The sequence below is a fragment of the Ranitomeya imitator genome, chromosome 1 (assembly GCF_032444005.1).
Source record: "Ranitomeya imitator isolate aRanImi1 chromosome 1, aRanImi1.pri, whole genome shotgun sequence".
Lineage (NCBI taxonomy): Eukaryota > Metazoa > Chordata > Amphibia > Anura > Dendrobatidae > Ranitomeya > Ranitomeya imitator.
Genome location: NC_091282.1, coordinates 639,496,920 through 639,517,922, shown reverse-complemented (window position 1 = coordinate 639,517,922; position 21,003 = coordinate 639,496,920). Strand labels below are relative to the sequence as shown.

The 21,003-nt window shown below is 43.7% G+C and overlaps 1 protein-coding gene across 1 annotated transcript in view; it reads right to left on the bottom strand.

The window, feature by feature from the left end:
• LOC138638312 (uncharacterized) overlaps nt 1-21,003 on the bottom strand; it is a 129,534-nt gene that overhangs the window by 75,209 nt on the left and 33,322 nt on the right. The window lies entirely within an intron of this gene.

The window sequence follows — 21,003 nt, the reverse complement described above, 5'->3', positions numbered from 1 at the left end:
ACTGAGTTAGTCTATACCGCCATATAGTTCCGCCGTTTGCTAGCAGCAGGTACTCCTGCACGGTGGACCCCGGCTGCGAACGCACCAATATCAATAAAACATCTCTATTTACTCGGTGTGTTCCACTAGCCCTAACAAAAAGTTGTTGTGCAATTTGTCCTGAGTACGCTGATACCCCATATGTGGGGGTAAACCACTGTTTGGGCACATGGCAGAGCTCGGAAGGGAAGGAGCGCCATTTGACTTTTCAATGCAAAATTGACTGGAATTGAGATGGGACGCCATGATGCGTTTGGAGAGCCCCTGATGTGCCTAAACATTGAAACCTCCCACAAGTGACACCATTTCGGAAAGTAGACCCCTCAGGAACTTATGTAGATGTGTTGTGAGAGCTTTGAACCCCAAGTGTTTCACACAGAGCCGTGAAAATAAAAATTCTTTTTTTTTCACAAAATTATTTTTTAGCCCCCAGTTTTGTATTTTCCCAAGGGTAACAGGAGAAATTGGACCACAAAAGTTGTTGTCCAATTTGTCCTGAGTACGCTGATACCCCATATGTGGGGGGAAACCATCGTTTGGGCGCTGGCAGAGCTCGGAAGGGAAGGAGCACCTTTTGAAATGCAGGCTTAGATGCATTCGTCTGCAGGCATAATGTTGCATTTGCAGAGCCCCTGATGTACCCAAACAGTAGAAACCCCCACAAGTGACCCCATACTGGAAACTAGACCCCCGAAGGAACTTATCTAGATGTGTTGTGAGGACTTTGAACCCCCAAGTGCTTCACTACAGTTTATAACGCAGAGCCATGAAAATAAAAAATATTTTTTCCCACAAAAATTGTTTTTGAGCCCCCCAAATGTTTATTTTCCTAAGGGTAACAAGAGAAATTGGACTCCAAAATTTGTCGTCCAATTTGTCCTGAGTACGCTGATACCCCATATGTTAGGGTAAACCCCTGTTTGGGCGCACGGGAGAGCTCGGAAGGGAAGGAGCACTGTTTTACTTTTTCAGCGCAGAATTGGCTGGAATTGAGATCGGATGCAATGTCGCGTTTGGAGAGCCCTTGATATGCCTAAACAGTGGAAGCCCCCAATTCTCACTGAAACCATAACCCAAACACACCCCTAAACATAATCCTAACTCTACCCATAACCCTAACCACAGCCCTAACCCGAACATGCCCCTAGCCCTAACCCCAACCACACCCCTAACCCCAACACTCACCTAACCCCGACAGACCCCTAACCCTAATCCCAACCCAAACCACACCCCTAACTCCAACACACCCCTAACCCTAATCCCAACCATAACCCTAACCACACCCTTAACCCTGACACACCCCTAACCCTAATCCCAACTGTAAATGTAATCCAAACCCTAACTTTAGCCCCAACCCTAACCCTAACTTTAGCCCCAACCCTAACCCTAACTTTAGCTAGCCCCAACCCTAAGCTTAACATTAGCCCCAACCCTAACTGTAGCCCTAACCCCAACCCTAACCCCAACCCTAACCCTAGCCCCAACCCCAACCCTAACCCTAGCCCCATCCCAAACCCTAGCCCCAACCCTAGCCCTAACCCCAACCCTAAACCTAGCACCAACCCTAGCCCTAACCCTAGCCCAAACCCTAACCCTAGCCCTAATGGGAAAATTATACATAAATTTTTTTTTTATTTTATTATTTTTCCCTAACTAAGGGGGTGATGAGGGGAGGTTTGATTTACTTTTATAGTAGGTTTTTTAGCGGATTTTTTGTGACTGGCAGCCGTCACACCAAAAGACGCTTTTTATTGCAAAAAATAGTTTTTGCGTCTCCACATTTTGAGAGCTATAATTTTTACATATTTTGGTCCACAGAGTCATGTGAGGTCTTGTTTTTTGCAGGACGAGTTAACGTTTTTATTGGTACCATTTTTGGGCATGTGACATTTTTTGATCGCTTTGTATTCCGATTTTTGTTAGGCAGAATGACCAAAAACCAGCTATTCATGAATTTATTGTTGCATTGCTTTATTCTGAGGACTATAACTTTTTTATTTTTTCGCTAATGATGCAAGATGACGTTTTCAGAGGTACCATGGTTATTTATATCCGTCTTTTTGATCGAGTGTTATTCCACTTTTTGTTTGGCGGTATGATAATAAAGCGTTGTTTTTTGCCTCGTTTTTTTAATCTTTACGGTGATCACTAGGGGTTAACTAGTAAAACAGTTTTATAGGTTGGGTCATTGCGGACGCGGCGATACTAAATATGTGTACTTTTATTGTTTTTTTAGTTTTTTTTAGATAAAGAAATGTATTATGGGAACAATATTATTTTTTTTTCTTTATTTAGGAATTTATTTTATTTTTTTTTTACTTGTGTGAATATTTTTTTTTTTTACTTTATAACATTGCCCCAGGGGGGGAGCATCATGGTATAAGGTCAGATCGCTGATTGCAGAGCACTGTGTCAGATCAGCGATCTGACAGGCACTGCAGGGACACTTGCAAGCGCTTGCTCTCAGCAGGCCTTTGCAAGCCACCTCCCTGCAGGACCCGGAATGCCCCCCGCTGCCATTTTGGATCCGGGCCTGCAGGGAAGAGGAGGTAGGAGACCCTCAGAGCAATGCAATCACATCGCGCTGCTCCGAGGGTCTCAGGGAAGCACGCAGGGAGCCCCCTCCCTGCGCGATGCTTCCCTATACCGCCGAAACACTGTGATCATCTTTGATCGCAGTGTGTCGGGGGTTAATGTGCCAGGAGCAGTCCATGACCACTCCTGGCACATAGTGCCGGATGTCAGCTGCGATGGTCATTTGACACCCGGCCGCGATCGTCCGCGCTCCCCCCGAGAGCGCGGCCGATCACATATGACATACTATCCAGTCACTGGGAATTAAGTCCCAGGTCACCTCGACCCCTTTCTGACATCAGACATACTATCTCGTCGAGGTGACCTGGGCCCGTATGACCATTGACGGCATAGTGCATCCTATTCGATCACCCGCGCTCACGGGGGGAGCGTGGCCGATCGCGGCTGGATGTCAGCTGATTATCACAGCTGGCATCCGGCACTATGTGCCAGTAGACTGCTCCCGGCACTTTAAACAGGATCGCAGTGTTCCGGCAGCATAGGGAAGCATCCCTGCATGGTTTCTTGAGACCCACAGAGCAATGCGATGTGATTGCGTTGTTTTTCCGAGCGTCTCCTCCGTCCTCGTCCCTGCAGGCACCCGGATCCAAGATGGCGGGGGTCCTTGCGGGTCCTGCAAGGAGGTCGCTGAGAGCAGGCGCCAACAAGCCTCCTGCACTGCCTGTCAGATCGCTGATCTCACACAGAGCTCTGCAAAATGTCAGATCAGCGATCTAACACTACATAGTGATGTCCCACCTTGGGACAAAGTAAAAAAGTTAAAAAAAAAAAAAAAGATTACACTGTGTAAAAATATTTTTTAAAAAAATCCTAAATACAGAAAAAAGAAAAAATATATTGTTCCAATAAATACATTTATTTATGTAAATAAAAAATAAATAAAAGTACACATATTTAGTATCGCCGTGTCCGTAATAAACTATAAAACTGTCCCACAAGTTATCCCTTCAGTAAACACCATAAAAAGAAAAACAAGGCAGAAAACAATGCTTTATCATCATACCGCCGAACGAAAAGTGCAATAACACGCGATCAGACAGATGGATATAAATAAACATGGCACCACTGAAAACGTCATCTTGTTCCGCAAAAAACGAGCCACCATACAGCGCCATCAGCAAAAAAATAAAAAAATTATAGCTCTCAGAATAAAGCGATGTAAAAACAATTATTTTTTATATAAAATAGTTTTTATTGTATAAAAGCGCCAAAACATAAAAAAATGATATAAATGAGGTATTGCTGTAATCGTACTGACCCGAAGAATAAAACTGCTTTATCTGTTTTGCCAATGTGGAACGGTATAAACGCCCCCCAAAAGAAATTCATGAATTGCTGGTTTTTGTTCATTCTGCCTAACAAAAATTGGAATAAAAAGTGATCAAAAAAGTCATGTGACCGAAAATGGTACCAATAAAAATGTCAACTCATCCTGCAAAAAACAAGACCTCACATGACTCTGTGGACCAAGATATGGAAAAAAGTATAGCTCTCAAAATGTGGTGACGCAAACTTATTTTTTGCTATAAAAAGCGTCTTTTAGTGTATGACAGCTGCCAAACAAAAATCCGCTATAAAAAACCACTATAAATAGTAAATCAAACCCCCTTTATCACCCCCTTAGTTAAGGAAAAATAATAAAATAAAAAAATGTATTTATTTCCATTTTCCCATTAGGGTTACGGTTGGGGCTAAAGTTAGGGTTAGGGTTGGGGGTAGAGTTGGGTTAGGGTTTGGATTACTTTTACGGTTGGGTTAGGGGTGTGTCAGGGTTAGGGGTGTGTTGGGGTTAGGGGTGTGTTGGGGTTAGGGGTGTGGTTAGGGTGGGGATAAGGGTTAGGGGTGTGTTGGGTTAGGGTTGAGTTAGAATTGAGAGGTTTCCACTGTTTAGGCACATCAGGGGCTCTGCAAATGCAACATGAGGTCCGATCTCAATTTCATCCAATTCTGCATTGTAAAAGTAAAACGGTGCCCTTCCCTTCCGAGGTCTGCCGTGCGCCCAAACAGTGGTTTACTCCCACATATGGGATATCAGCATACTCAGGACAAATTGGAAAATAACTTTTGTGGTCCAATTTCTCCTGTTACCCTTGGGAAAATAAAAATGTGGGGGCTAAAAAATCATTTTTGTGAGAAAAAAAAGATTTTTTATTTTCACGGCTCTGCGTTAGAAACTTTAGTGAAACACTTCGATGTTCAAAGTTCTCACAACACATCTAGATAAGTTCCTTTGGGGGGGTCTAGTTTCCAATATGGGGTCTCTTGTGGGGGGGGGGTTACTGTTTAGTTACATCAGGGGCTCTGCAAACGCAACGTGACGCCTGCAGACCATTCCATCAAAGTCTGCATTCCAAAACGCCACTTCTTCCCTTCCGAGGCCTGACGTGTGCCCAAACAGTAGTTTTCTCCCACATATGGGGTATCAGCGTACTCAGGAGAAATTGTACAACAATTTTTCGGGTCCAAGTTCTCCTGTTACCCTTGGTAAAATAAAAAAAATTGGATGTGAATTATTTTTTTTATGAAAAAAGTTAAATGTTCATTTTTTAAACATTCCAAATATTCCTGTGAAGCACCTGAAGGGTTAATAAACTTCTTAAATGTGGTTTTGAGCACCTTGAGGGGTGCAGTTTTTAGAATGGTGTCACTTTTCTGTATTTTCTATCATATAGACCCCTCAAAGTGGCTTCAAATGTGATATGGTCCCTAAAAAAATGGTGTTGTAAAAATGAGAAATTGCTGGTCAACTTTGTAGACATGTGAGAAATGTTACTTATTTTGTGGAACATATCTCTGTGATTTAAGGGCATGAAAATTCAAAGTTGGAAAAAAGCGAAATTTTCAAAATTGTCGCCAAATTTCCGTTTTTTTCCCAAATAAACACAAGTAATATCAAATAAATTTTAACACTATCATGAAGTACAATATGTCAGGAGAAAACATTGTCAGAATCATCGGAATCCGTTGAAGCGTTCCAGAGTTATAACCTCATAAAGGGACAGTGGTCAGAATTGTAAAAATTGGCCCGTTCACTAACGTGCAAACCACCCTTGGGGGTAAAGGGGTTAAGCAAGACCAGCTGAGCTTCAAATGCCTGCTTCTACACATGCATTACATTTACTATATACAGTGGATATGGAAAGTATTCAGACCCCTTAACATTTTTCACTTTGTTTCATTGCAGCCATTTGGTAAATTCAAAAAAGTTAATTTTTTTTTCTCATTAATGTACACTCTCCCTCCTTATGTACCCGTGTGCCTTATTTGCTCATGTTTAATGTATTTGTCTATATTTGCCCCGTATTCACATGTAAAGCGCCATGGAATAAATGGCGCTATAAAAATGTATAATAATAATAATAATAATAAATAATAATAAGTATTCAGACCCTTTGCTCAGACACTCATATTTAAGTCACATGCTGTCCATTTCCTTGTGATCCTCCTTGAGATGGTTCTACTCCTTCATTGGAGTCCAGCTGTGTTTAATTAAACTGATAGGACTTGATTTGGAAAGGCACACACCTGTCTATATAAGACCTCACGGCTCACAGAGCATGTCAGACTAAATGAGAATCATGAGGTCAAAGGTACTGGCCAAGGAGCTCAGAGACAGAATTGTGGCAAGGCACAGATCTGGCCAAGGTTACAAAAGAATTTCTGAAGTACTCAAGGTTCCTAAGAGCACAGTTGCCTCCATAATACTTAAATGGAAGAAGTTTGGGACCACCAGAAGTCTTACTAGACCTGGCTGTCCAGCCAAAGTGATCAAACGTGGGAGAAGAACCTTCGTGAGAGAGGTAAAGAAAAACCCCAAGATCACTGTGGCTGAGCTCCAGAGATGCAGTAAGGCTACGTTCACATTAGCGTCATGTGACGCAGCGTTGCCGACGCAACGCATGACGCATCGGAAACGCACGCAAAAACGCACCATTTTTGACGCATGCGTCGAACGGATGCGTCGTAAAACGCAGCGTTTTTTGTGCGTTTTTGATGCGTTTTTACAAAAAACGCAGCGTTTTACAACGCATGCGTTGTCAAACAATGATGTCATCTTTCAACACAATTTAGTGTCTAGACACTAGATAATACCACCAATGAATAGAAGAGGGTGGGTCTAGTGTCTAGACACTAGATAATGTCACCAATGGGTAGATGAGGGTGGGTATAATGGAATTGTGGTATATATACCCCGGCATAGATAAATTCCAACCATACAGCATCAAGATGGAGCGTCCCATGGAGAGTATCTACCTCAATATGGAGCTGGATTTTGCCATTGCTATTGCGTACGCTATTGCCTGTCATGAACAGAGGAAAAGAGACAAACTACGGAGAAGGAGTCGTCAGCGTTTTTGGCTACACCCTATAGTGGAAGTCCGAGAGAGTCGTGGAGCCTACCATTGTCTGTTTGGCGAGTTAAATGACAACCAGGAGAAATACTTTGAGTACACCAGGATGTCTCAAAACAGCTTCCGATATCTGCTGCGTCTGGTGGAAGGAGCCATTTCCAGGCAGGACACTCAGCTCCGTAAATCAATTTCCCCCGAGGAACGTCTGCTGGTGACTCTACGGTACGTAATGCAATGTGAAGGATTTATATGTTCTTGCCATTTTTTAAAGTAACGTGTTTTGGTTTTGTGGGGTGGGGGATTGGAATTAAAAATGAAAATTTATTTCATAACAATTTAAGTAATTAAATTTATTTATTTTTCTTCTTGTCAGTTTCCTGGCTACCGGAGAGACCTTGAGATCACTGCATTTCCAGTTTAGGATTGGAGTCTCCACACTTTCTGGTATTATTGCCGACACATGCCGCGCATTGTGGGACAACCTCCGGGAGGAATTTTTACCCATCCCTACAACTGATTTATGGCAGGCCAACGCCCAAAAATTTGAACAACTGTGTTCTTTCCCTAACTGTATTGGAGCAGTGGATGGGAAGCACATTAGGATTACAAAGCCTGCAAGAAGTGGATCTCTGTTTTTTAATTATAAAAAATACTTTTCCACCGTGCTCATGGCAATAGCAGGTGCGGACTGCAGGTTTCTCGCTGTGGACATTGGAGCGTTTGGCCGTGCAAATGATTCACGGACATTTAAGGAGTCTGACATGGGCCGAAGATTATACGAGAACAATTTTAATTTCCCCCAGCCACGACCTCTTCCCAACACCGAAGGCCCGGCCATGCCATTTGTTGTGGTTGGGGATGAGGCTTTTCAAATGAGTGGCAACCTACTTAAACCGTACTCCAGTCGGGGGTTGGACCGCACAAAAAGTATTTTTAATTATAGACTATCCAGGGCCAGAAGAACTGTGGAGTGCGCCTTTGGAATCCTTGTCTCCAAATGGCGTATCTTAGGATCCGCTATAAATTTGAAAATTGAGACAGTGGATGAGGTAGTGAAGGCTTGTGTGGTTCTCCACAATTATATTATTGATAAAGAGAGAGTCAACGTGGAACTCGATGAACCCATTCCAAATCCATTGCCTGATTATCAAGATCATCCTCTGCGGACAACTGAGGACATTGCTCATATGAGGGACCGATTTGCTGCATACTTTGTGTCAGATGTTGGGCGTGTTTCATGGCAAGATCAAATGGTTTAATTCATCTTGGTATTATGATACAATAAAAACACTGTCATGTAAACACTGTGGAGTCCATGACATTTTACCAGCCTATGTAATGTTATTTAAATGTTGTTAATGTCCCCTTAATTTCTAATGCGTTGTGTTTTGAAATAAAGTTCTTGTGCCTTTCCGTTTTAACAAAACAAATCTCCCATATGTTTTTCCATAGTAAACAAAATTTAAAATCCAATGTTCTAGAAAGTAATGTGTGTCCCACAAAATTTATGTCAGCACCAGTACCCAAATTGACTGTGACAAAACAAAAAATTTTTTCAGCCGTGTGTTCCATAGTTTTGACATATAACATGATCGGCTCCCACCTTGTCAACCATTTTTAATCTTGCAGACTATTTGCATATGGAACCTGGCTTGACAAGGAGGGAGACGATCATGTTTGCAAAACTGTACAGAGTTAACACTATTGGACTCAGGATGCTAGAATACGTCCAGAGTCAAATAGTGGCGACGCTGTGAACAGTGCTACCGCCTCACCTGACCAATATTGTTAAGGTACCGTAATAAAACGATTAGCCAACGATCCCGACCAGTGATACGACCGGACCGTGATCGTTGTTAGTCGTCGCGTGGTTGCTGGAGAGCTGTCACACAGACAGCTCTCCAGCGACCCAAAAATAGCAAGTCCCTGTGTAATCTGGGTAACCACGATGTTTTCCCTGTTTACCATTGTAAATGTAAAAAAAAAAAAAAAAAATACCCTTACATTCCGGTGTGTGACACGTCCATCGCCGTCAGCTTTCCGTACTGTGCCAGCCCTAAAGAACAGTACAGCGTTTATTATTAAGTCAACGGTGTGCTCTGCTTTACGGCCGGGAATGACAGTGTCAGTCACTGCGGGAAGATGACGGCGAGGGACATGGTTGACACCGTAATTTGTTTTTTTTGGGTATTGTTCACTTTTTTGATTGTTTCAAACACTGCGCTAGTAACACAATATTCCCTTGTTTACAGCAACATCGCTGGATCGGTGTCAAACACGCCGATCCAACAATGACAGCGTGTGATCAGTTACCCAAAAAAATTCCGAATCATTAGCTGAGACCTACAATCTCCCAGCAGGGGCCTGATCGTTGGACGATTTCAGAAAAGATAACGTTGGTAACTGACAAAAACCAACTATATCGTTAATGAAATCGTTGTGTGATGGTACATTTTAAAATTGATATATTGAGCAATGCTCTTTGTGTTTGTAACATCTCATAGTACAATGAGCGACAGCCCTATAAAAAAATGAAAAAAAATATTGATAAAATAGTGTCAGACATTGCACATCAGGTGTTACAAACACAAGATTTGTGTATACGGCGCACGGTGTGATTTGGTGCAAACTTTATTATAGACAAAGAAAAACTCAGTATTTTTGAACAAATTAACAAATTTATTTGGGACACAAAAAAAAAAAAGGGTAAATGTTATGGGGTATCAATTTCTGCGATTAAGGGGGATTGATATCCTCCACTTTTGGTGTGTGTTGACGAGAGCGAGGAGGAGGACGAGGGGGAGGAACCAGCATACTCTATTACACTAGACGGGATGCCGACATCAATCCAGCCAGTAGACGGTGGCGAGACTGCCAACGCAGGAGGTGAGGGAGGAGGAGGGACGACCAGTGTCCTAGGCTGGCTACTCCTGCTCCGGGTAGACCCAGGCTGAGTACTGGGTGTGCTCCGGGTAGACCCAGGCTGGGTACTGGGTGTGCTCCGTGTAGACCCAGGCTGGGTACTGGGTGTGCTCCGGGTAGACCCAGGCTGGGTACTTTGGGTGCTTGTTTTGGGAGCAGCCATAGCCGAGGTTGTAGTGCTGGTCTTCTTCTTTTTTTTCCTCCTCTCTCCCTCTGGGTGTGGGTCGGCTTCCCGTCTGTGTCCCCTTGAAGGCCTGGCAGGAGCAAAAGTTTGGGGCTCTGTTCTGTGGTGGCGGTGGCGGCGGCGGTGGCCCTCGGCACGCGGAGCTCTGTGTGGGTGTTCTGCAGCAGGAGTCGGAGCCATGGCAGCCAGCGATGGTACTGCGGGCATTGTAGTCGCTGACTGCATGACCCGAGCCTGCTGCAGAGCAGTGACGTATGCGTTGTTGCAGGCCTGCATCACCGAAATCTGGAGTTCCGGCGTAAGATGTTCCGCCATGCCCTTCTCAATGGCACTAAAAAAATGTTTGGCCGGCCTCGAGAGCTCCGACTCCATTGATTCAAGACGCCGGTCGATATTGGCCAGAGATGTGTCCATTCTATCACCCAGCGACTTGAAGCAATTCTGGAATACGGTGCTCAAATGTAAAAATTCGGGCCGGACCGCCCTGTCCGAGGCCCGCTGACGCTGTCGGGAAGACCCGAAGGAAGGAGTGACAGAGGCCTCGGCCAGGGGAACATCTGATGGACCGGCTGCCGGTTCGCCAGATTGTGGTGGTGCAGACCTGCTCTCGCTGTGGGATGGCTGCGACGGTTCAGATGGCGATTCACGAAGGACCGCTCCAGAGGGTCGGACAGACTCGCGGGTGCTGCTGTGTGTTCTGTGAAAACATAAGGAAACCATTAGTATACTAAATATAACATTTCACATTCGTCACCACCTGTGTAAAACTAAACATTACATCACACACTATTACTGTTAAGGGTTTGTTCTGTCAGTCGTAACGGTTTGCTGATTGAACCGGCCAGCTGCCTGACATGGCTGATGCGACCAATCAGCGCGGGTGACAGGCCTGATTAAAATGCCCGCTCCTTACTCTCCGCAGTGAAGGCCCGTCGCCCGCATACTCCCCTGTCATTAATTAACTTTACCGGCGGTATCCATTGCCGCCGATAATGTTAACCAATTTTTAATATTGACACTGCATATGCCGCATCAATATTAAAAATAGAATACATTTATTTATTTCAAAATAGTCACCCATGTTTGCCGTTTGTAACGCCCGACAATTACGCTTATCGTCGGAACTGCCATGACTTCACGGTCATGTTACCGAGACGTCATCACAGGTCCTGCGAGCTGAGCAACCATGGGAACATAACCTGCCTTGGAGTAGAAGGTATGCCGTGTCTATTATATTTTTCCTTTTTTTTAAAAAAAAATCTGGGATACACCTGGATGGGCAATATACTACTCCACTATGAAATATTGCCCGGGCATGGCCAATCTACTATCTTTCTGTGTTCTGTATACTTCGTACTTCAGGAAAAAAAAGAGGAAGTCCAGCTCACCATAGTAGTAATCCCAGAAGGCTCGGAGCACGGAGATGCTGTGTCAAGCGTGAGAAGACCAGAAATTAAGAAAAAATTTGAGCTCTACGAGGCGTGAAAAGTAAAAACTAAATACTTTATTCACTTCAATCAGAAGCAGAGCATGAAACATCAGCACAATACAATAAAAACACTATCTACGCGTTTCAGGTGATAGGGCACCCTTAATCATGATGTCTGATTAAGTGTTCCCTGTCACCAGAAACGCGTAGATAGTGTTTTTATTGTATTGTTCTGATGTTTCATCCTCTGCTTCAGATTGAAGTGAATAAAAGTATTTAGTTTTTACTTTTCACGACTCGGTGAGCTTGAATTTTTTTCTTCATTTCTATACTTCGTACTTGCCAAAATAAATGGCTGGGCAATAAACTATGTGGCTGGAATATAGTACGTGAATATGCATGTTTTCAAAACTAGGTGTGTGCATAGGTACTATACTTACTCTCTGCTTTCAAGGACCGGTCGCAAGAACTGCAAAATACGATTATATTTGTAGATAGAGGTCCTTGAAGCTGCAGCACCACTACGGATCTGTCCCTCCTTTTTCAGGCCCCTCTTGAAACGGTTCTTCATGGAGCGCCATCTGGTCTTCAATTGTTTAACTGTGTATAAATTTAAAAAAAAAAAAATTAGTTTGAGAGAAAATATTGAAATTGATAACGCAACCGTGTGCAATCCCAATAGAAGACATCACAGACGGTTGTGTATCCTGGCATGATGGGTCATAGCAGCATTTCGGAAATACTTACGAAATTTATCTTTGCCCGCGGGGGAAGCGCTGTCGAAGCCATCCCACAGCGATTTTGCCACCTCAATCCACAAACGGCGCAACACGCCCTGGTCCGCGTGCCGGGGGTCACAGCTGTCCCACAACGGGCCTCGTTCTTGTATGGATGCCACCATCAGGTCTACGTCCAGTGGGTCATCATGGGCCCGTTGTGAAACCTAGAATAAATGGAAAATATTAATGTGTGCAAGATAAAAATTGTTCTCCCTACCTCCTCCACCACCACCTAACACCTCCACCACCCCCACCTCCCACCACCCCCCATACCCCCAAAAACAAAAAAGTTAAAGAAAAAAAAGGAATAGCTTTGACATAAAAATTTACTCGCCGTCCTGCCACCACAGCTTGGTCCCGTGGTCTCTGCTCCTGCTGGCTCTCCTCCTGGCTCTCCTCCTCACTTGAAGAAGTCTGTAAAAATTGTTTAAAAAAAGTTGAGTGACCAATCTACAAATGACAGCGAATAGTAAGCAATAGTAGATCATGTACTCACCGGACTCCTCAGCGGTGGGGTGGGGCTTGACTCGCTGGCCATTACTAATGCAATTCTGAAATAAAGAACAAAATAAAATTTATCCTATGCACAATACAGCGGAACATAGTAAAATTAAAAAAAAAAAAAAAAAACATTTACATTTCAACCACAAAGAACATTGCACTAATGCCAACTGAACTAACGCTGAGCAAACAACACTGCCACATTGATTAAAAAAAACAATGGCAGAGACAACACAATGCCAGAGTAAACAAAAGCCTAAAGATAACAAAACAAATACACAACAGACCCTATGTCGTAATCCAAAAAGAGAGTTTTGTTTAAAAACATGTTTACTACATTGATTGCAAAAAGTCAAAATAAAAGCAAAACCATACCACCATACGTGACAATTAAAAAAAAAATAAAAAAAAAATAAAGACCTTAACCCCTTCCCGACCTGTGACACAGCGTATGCGTCATGAAAGTCGGTGCCAATCCGACCTGTGACGCATATGCTGTCACAGAAAGATCGCGTCCCTGCAGGCCGGGTGAAAGGGTTAACTCCAATTTCACCCGCCTGCAGGGACAGGGGGAGTGGTAGTTTAGCCCAGGGGGGGTGGCTTCACCCCCCCGTGGCTACGATCGCTCTGATTGGCTGTTGAAAGTGAAACTGCCAATCAGAGCGATTTGTAATATTTCACCTAAAAAACTGGTGAAATATTACAATCCAGCCATGGCCGATGCTGCAATATCATCGGCCATGGCTGGAAACACTGATGTGCCCCCACCCCACCCATCGCCCCCCCCACCCCCCGATCTGTGGTCCGCTCCCCTCCGTCCTGTGCTCCGCTCCCCCGTCCTCCTGTCTGCTCCCCCCGTGCTCCAATCACACCCCCCGTGCTCCAATCAAACCCCCCCGCACTCCGATCACCCCCCCCGCACAGCGATCCACCCCCCGTGCTCCGATTCCCCCCCCTGTGCTCCGATCCACCCCCCTGCACAGCGATCCCCCACCCCGTGCTCCAATCCACCCCCCCGTGTTCCGATCCACCCCCCCATGCTCCGATCCACCCCCCCGTGCTCCGACGCTCCCCCCGTGCCCTGATCTCCCCCCCCCCCCTTATACTTACCTCCCGGGATCCGTCCGTCTTCTTTCCTGGGCGCCGCCACCTTCCAAAATGGCTGGCGCATGTGCATGTGCAGATTCGTTCCAAAGTGAGTTTTGATCACTGAGATATAACCTATCTCAGTGATCAAAATAAAAAAAAATAGTAAATGACCCCCCCCCCCTTTGTCACCCCCATAGGTAGGGACAATAAAAAAATAAAGAATTTTTGTTTTTTTTACACTAAGGTTAGAATAGGGTTAGGGTTAGGGGTAGGGTTAGGGGTAGGGTTAGGGGTAGGGTTAGGGGTAGGGTTAGGGTTAGGGTTAGGGGTAGGGGTAGGGTTAGGGGTAGGGCTAGGGTTAGGGTTAGGGGTAGGGTTAGGGGTAGGGGTAGGGCTAGGGTTACAGTGCTAAACCGCTGTGGATTTATCGCGGATTTACCGCGGTTTTTCTGCGCATTTCACTGCGGTTTTACAACTGCGATTTTCTATTGGAGCAGTTGTAAAACCGCTGCGGAATCCGCAGAAAGAAGTGACATGCTGTGGAATGTAAACCGTTGCGTTTCCGTGCAGTTTTTCCGCAGCATGTGTACAGCGATTTTTGTTTCCCATAGGTTTACAGTGAACTGTAAACTCATGGGAAACTGCTGCGGATCTGCAGCGTTTTCCGCAGTGTGTGCACATACCTTTAGAATTAGGCTATGTGCACACGGTGCGGATTTTGCTGCGGATCTGCAGCGGATTGGCCGCTGCGGATTCGCAGCAGTGTTCCATCAGGTTTGCAGTTCCATGTAAACATATGGAAAACCAAATCCGCTGTGCCCATGGTGCGGAAAATACCACGCGGAAATGCTGCGTTGTATTTTCCGCAGCATGTCAATTCTTTGTGCGGATTCCGCAGCGTTTTACACCTGTTCCTCAATAGGAATCCACAGGTGAAATCCGCACAAAAAACACTGGAAATCCACGGTAAATCCACAGGTAAAACGCAGTGCCCTTTACCCGCGGATTTTTCAAAAATGATGCTGAAAAATCTCACACGAATCCGCAACGTGGGCACATAGCCTTAGGGTTAGGGTTGGAATTAGGGTTGTGGTTAGGGGTGTGATTAGGGTTATGGCTACAGTTGGGATTAGGGTTAGGGGTGTGTTGGGGTTAGTGTTGGAGTTAGAATTGAGGGGTTTCCACTGTTTAGGCACATCAGGGGTCTCCAAACGCAACATGGCGCCACCATTGATTCCAGCCAATCTTGTATTCATAAAGTCAAATGGTGCTCCCTCAATTCCGAGCCCAGACGTGCGCCCAAACAGTGGTTTACCCCCACATATGGGGTACCAGCATACTCAGGACAAACTGCGCAACAACGACTGGGGTCCAATTTCTCCTGTTACCCTTGTGAAAATAAAAAAATGCTTGCTAAAACATAATGTTTGAGGAAAGAAAAATTATTTTTTATTTTCACGGCTCTGCGTTGTAAACGTCTGTGAAACACTTGGGAGTTCAAAGTGCTCACCACATATCTAAATAAGTTCCTTGCGGGGTCTAGTTTCTAAAATGGGGTCACTTGTGGGGGGTTTCTACTGTTTAGGCACACCAGGGGCTCTGCAAACGCAACGTGACGTCCGCAGACCATTCCATCAAAGTCTGCATTTCAAAAGTCACTACTTCCCTTCGGAGCCCCGACGTGTGCCCAAACAGTGGTTTACCCCCACACATGGGGTATCAGCGTACTCAGGACAAACTGGACAACAACTTTTGTGGTCCAATTTCTCCTGTAACCCTTGGGAAAATAAAAAATTCTGGGCTAAAAAATTATTTTTGAGGAAAGAAAACGTATTTATTATTTTCACGGCTCTGTGTTATAAACTTCTGTAAAGCACTTGGGGGTTGAAAGTGCTCACCACATATCTAGATAAGTTCCTTTGGGGGTCTAGTTTCCAAAATGGGGTCATTTGTGGGGGGTTTCTACTGTTTAGGCACACCAAGGGCTCTGCAAACGCAACGTGACGCCAGCAGACCATTCCATCAAAGTCTGCATTTCAAAAGTCACTACTTCCCTTCGGAGCCCCGACGTGTGCCCAAACAGTGGTTTACCCCCACACATGGGGTATCAGCGTACTCAGGACAAACTGGACAACAACTTTTGTGGTCCAATTTCTCCTGTAACCCTTGGGAAAATAAAAAATTCTGGGCTAAAAAATTATTTTTGAGGAAAGAAAACGTATTTATTATTTTCACGGCTCTGTGTTATAAACTTCTGTAAAGCACTTGGGGGTTGAAAGTGCTCACCACATATCTAGATAAGTTCCTTTGGGGGTCTAGTTTCCAAAATGGGGTCATTTGTGGGGGATCTCCAATGTTTAGGCACACAGGGGATCTCCAAACGCGACATGGTGTCCGCTAATGATTGGAGCTAATTTTCCATTTAAAAAGCCAAATGGCGTGCCTTCCCTAGTGAGCCCTGCCGTGCGCCCAAACAGTGGTTTACCCCCACATATGGGGTATCTGCGTACTCAGGACAAACTGGACAACAACATTTGTGTTCCAATTTCTCCTATTACCATTGGCAAAATAGGAAATTCCAGGCTAAAAAATCATTTTTGAGAAAAGAAAAATTATTTTTTATTTTCATGGCTCTGCATTATAAACTTCTGTGAAGAACCTGGGGGTTTAAAGTGCTCAGTATACATCTAGATAAGTTCCTTGGGGTGTCTAGTTTCCAAAATGTGGTCACTTGTGGGGGAGCTCCAATGCATAGGCACACAGGGGCTCTCCAAACGCGACATGGTGTCCGCTAACAATTGGAGCTAATTTTCCATTCAAAAAGTCAAAAGGCGCGCCTTCCCTTCCGAGCCCTGCCGTGTGCCCAAACAGTGGTTTACCCCCACATATGAGGTATCAGCGTACTCAGGAGAAATTGCTCAACAAATTTTAGGATCCATTTTATCCTATTGCCCATGTGAAAATGAAAAAATTGAGGCGAAAATAAATTTTTTGTGAAAAAAAAGTACTTTTTCATTTTTACGGATCAATTTGTGAAGCACCTGAGGGTTTAAAGTACTCACTAGGCATCTAGATAAGTTCCTTGGGGGGTCCAGTTTCCAAAATGGGGTCACTTGTGGGGGAGCTCCAATGTTTAGGCACACAGGGTCTCTCCAAATGCGACATGGTGTCCGCTAACGATGGAGATAATTTTTCATTCAAAAAGTCAAATGGCGCTCCTTCCCTTCCGAGCCTTACCATGTGCCCAAACAGTGGTTTACCTCCACATGTGAGGTATCAATGTACTTAGGAGAAATTGCCCAATACATTTTAGGATCCATTTTATCCTGTTGTCCATGTGAAAATGAAAAAATTGAGGGTAAAAGAATTTTTTTGTGAAAAAAAAGTACTTTTTCATTTTTACGGATCAATTTGTGAAGCACCTGGGGGTTTAAAGGGCTCACTATGCATGTAGATAAGTTCCTTGGGGCGTCTAGTTTCCAAAATGGGGTCACTTGGGGGGGAGCTCCAATTTTTAGGCACACGGGGGCTCTCCAAACGTGACATGGTGTCCGCTAAAGAGTGCAGCCAATTTTTCATTCAAAAAGTCAAATGGCGCTCCTTCCCTTCCAAGCCCTGCCGTGCGCCCAAACAGTGGTTTACCCCCACATATGAGGTATCAGCGTACTCAGGACAAATTGGACAACAACTTTCGTGGTTCAGTTTCTCCTTTTACCATTGGGAAAATAAAAAAATTGTTGCTGAAAAATCATTTTTGTGACTAAAAAGTTAAATGTTCATTTTTTCCTTCCATTTTGCTTCTGCTGCTGTGAAGCACCTGAAGGGTTAATAAACTTCTTGAATGTGGTTTTGTGCACCTTGAGGGGTGCAGTTTTTAGAATGGTGTCATTTTTGGGTATTTTCAGCCATATAGACCCCTCAAACTGACATCAAATGTGACGTGGTCCCTAAAAAAATGGTTTTGTAAATTTCGTTGTAAAAATGAGAAATCGCTGGTCAAATTTTAACCCTTATAACTTCCTAGCAAAAAAAAATTTTGTTTCCAAAATTGTGCTGATGTAAAGTAGACATGTGGGAAATGTTATTTATTAACTATTTTGTGTCACATAACTCTCTGGTTTAACAGAATAAAAATTCAAAATGTGAAAATTGCGAAATTTTCAATATTTTCGCCAAATTTCCGTTTTTATCACAAATAAACACAGAATTTATTGACCTAAATTTACCACTAACAAGAAGCCCAATATGTCACGAAAAAACAATCTCAGAACCGCTAGGATCCATTGAAGCGTTCCTGAGTTATTACCTCATAAAGGGACACTGGTCAGAATTGCAAAAAACGGCAAGGTCTTTAAGGTCAAAATAGGCTGGGTCATGAAGGGGTTAAATACCAAACTGATTAAAAAAGCAAACATTTATATTTAAAAAATCAAAAAAAAAATTTGGAACAACAGTATGCACGGAGCAACCCAAAAAACACAATAGATTTTTTAAAGGAAAAAATTAACAACCCCCAAAAATTAAGGACAGAAACGGCAATCCTGGATACACCACCATACTTTACAATAAAACCGACAGGGCCGGAGACAATAAAAGGCCATACAACGCCATACATCACAACCAGAAACATACAACAATGTCTTTACACAACCACAGTGCAGAACATAATACAGAACTTGCAATATAAATTATTACATTTAATAAAAGGGCGCAGAATCATTCTATACTACCATACTTTACAATAAAACCCACAGGGCCGGAGACAATAAAAGGCCATACAACGCCATACATCACAACCAGAAACATACAACAATGTCTTTACACAACCACAGTGCAGAACATAATACACAACTTGCAATATAAATTATTACATTTAATAAAAGGGCGCAGAATCATTCTATACTACCATACTTTACAATAAAACCGACAGGGCCGGAGACAATAAAAGGCCATACAACGCCATACATCACAGCCAGAAACATACAACAATGTCTTTACACAACCACAGTGCAGAACATAATACACAACTTGCAATATAAATTATTACATTTAATAAAAGGGCGCAGAATCATTCTATACTACCATACTTTACAATAAAACCAACATGGCCGGAGACAATTAAATGTCATCATATAACGCAAGAATAAAACATCACAACTGAATACAAAAAACACCCCCAAACCAATAAATGGAAAAGAAAAATCTATCCTGGCAAGAACAATAATCAAGGCCGGAGACAATGAAACGCCATCCTATACAACGCCATACATCACAACCAGACTAAAAATACAACAATATCTTTAAACAACCACAGTGACGAATATAATACACAACTTGCAAAAACAATTTAAAAATAAAACATGTAGAAAATGCACAGAATCATTCTATACTTACATCTCAGGACAGCTGATGAAGAAGTCTGGTCTGTCTGGTCTGGTGTGTTGCCTGTAGATGCTGCAGCAGAAGTGACAAACGATCCAAACATTTTCTTTATATATGGGGGATGTTTTTATCACTGTCTTCACTGTCTAGACACTGTCTAGACACTTTTTTGTTTAATTTTATTTAACGACGCATGCGTCGCACAACGCACGCACGACGCACACAAGCGACGCAAGTGCGTTGTCAATTGGTTTCTATGGGAAATTGTAACGCAATGACGATGCACGAGCGATGCAAGTGCGACGCGTGCGTTTTTTAGACGCTACAAAAATGCAACATGTAGCGTCTCCGACGCCACCCAGGTGCGGTGAAACGACACATGCGTCGTGCGTTTTTACAAAAACGCACGACAACGCAACGCATGCGTCCCCAATGATAAAGATAGGGGCGCATGACGCATGCGTTGCTGTACGTCGACGACGCAGCGTCGCATGACGCTAATGTGAACGTAGCCTTCGGAGGTAGGAGAAAGTTCCACAAAGTAAACTATCACTGCAGCCCTCCACCAGTTGGGCCTTTATGGCAGAGTGGCCCGATGGAAACCTCTACTCAGTGCAACACATATGAAAGCCAGCAAAGAGTTTGCTAAAAAACACATGAAGAAATCCCAGACTATGAGAAATAAGATTCTCTGGTCTGATGAGACGAAGACAGACCTTTTTGGTGAAAATTCTAACCGGTATGTGTGGAGAAAACCAGGCACTGCTCATCACCTACCCAATACAATCCCAACAATGAAACAGGGTGGTGGCAGCATCATGCTATGTGGGTGTTTTTCAGCTGCAGGGACAGGACGGCTGGTTGTCATTGAAGGAAATAGGAATACGGCCAAGTATCCCGGATGAAAACCTCTTCATCTCTTCATACTGTACCTCAGTTTTGGCCGAAGGTTCACCTTCCAACAATACAAAGACCTTAAGCAGACAGCTAAAATAACAAAGGAGTGGCTTCAAAACAACCCTGTGACCATTCTTGACTGGCCCAACCAGAGCCCTGACGTAAATCCAATTGAGCATCTCTGGAGAGACCTGGAAATGGCTGTCCACCAACGTTCACCATCCAACCTGACAGAACTGGAGAGGATCTGCAAGGAAGAATGGCAGAGGATCCCCAAATCCAGGTATGAAAAACTTATTGCATCATTCCCAAGAAGACTCATGGCTGTGCTAGCTCAAAAGGGTGTTTCCACTCAATACCGAGCAAAGGGTCTGAATACTTATAACTATGTGACATGTCAGTTTTTCTTTTTGAATAAATATGCAAAAACTTCTACGTTTCTGTTTTTTTTCAGCCAAGATGGGGTGCAGAGTGAACATTGATGAGAAAAAATGAACTTTTTTTGAATTTACCAAATGGGCTGCAATGAAACAAAGAGTGAAAAATGTAAAGGGGTCTGAATATTTTCCGTACCCACTGTATGTGTTCTCACACATACTTTTCTCCTAATATCAGATCGGGCAGAAGAGCAGGAGAGCCCTGGTCATAGACTGAAGGAATGACTGACTAGTTCTTCATACCAATTAAAACAAAAAAGATGACTTTTCTTAGGAACTTTTTGGGAACAATTGCTGGTTAGAATAATACATTACCACAAGTACTTGCTCTTACAGGGACACTGTCACCTGAATTTGGAGGGAACAATCTTCAGCCATGGAGGCGGGGTTTTGGGGT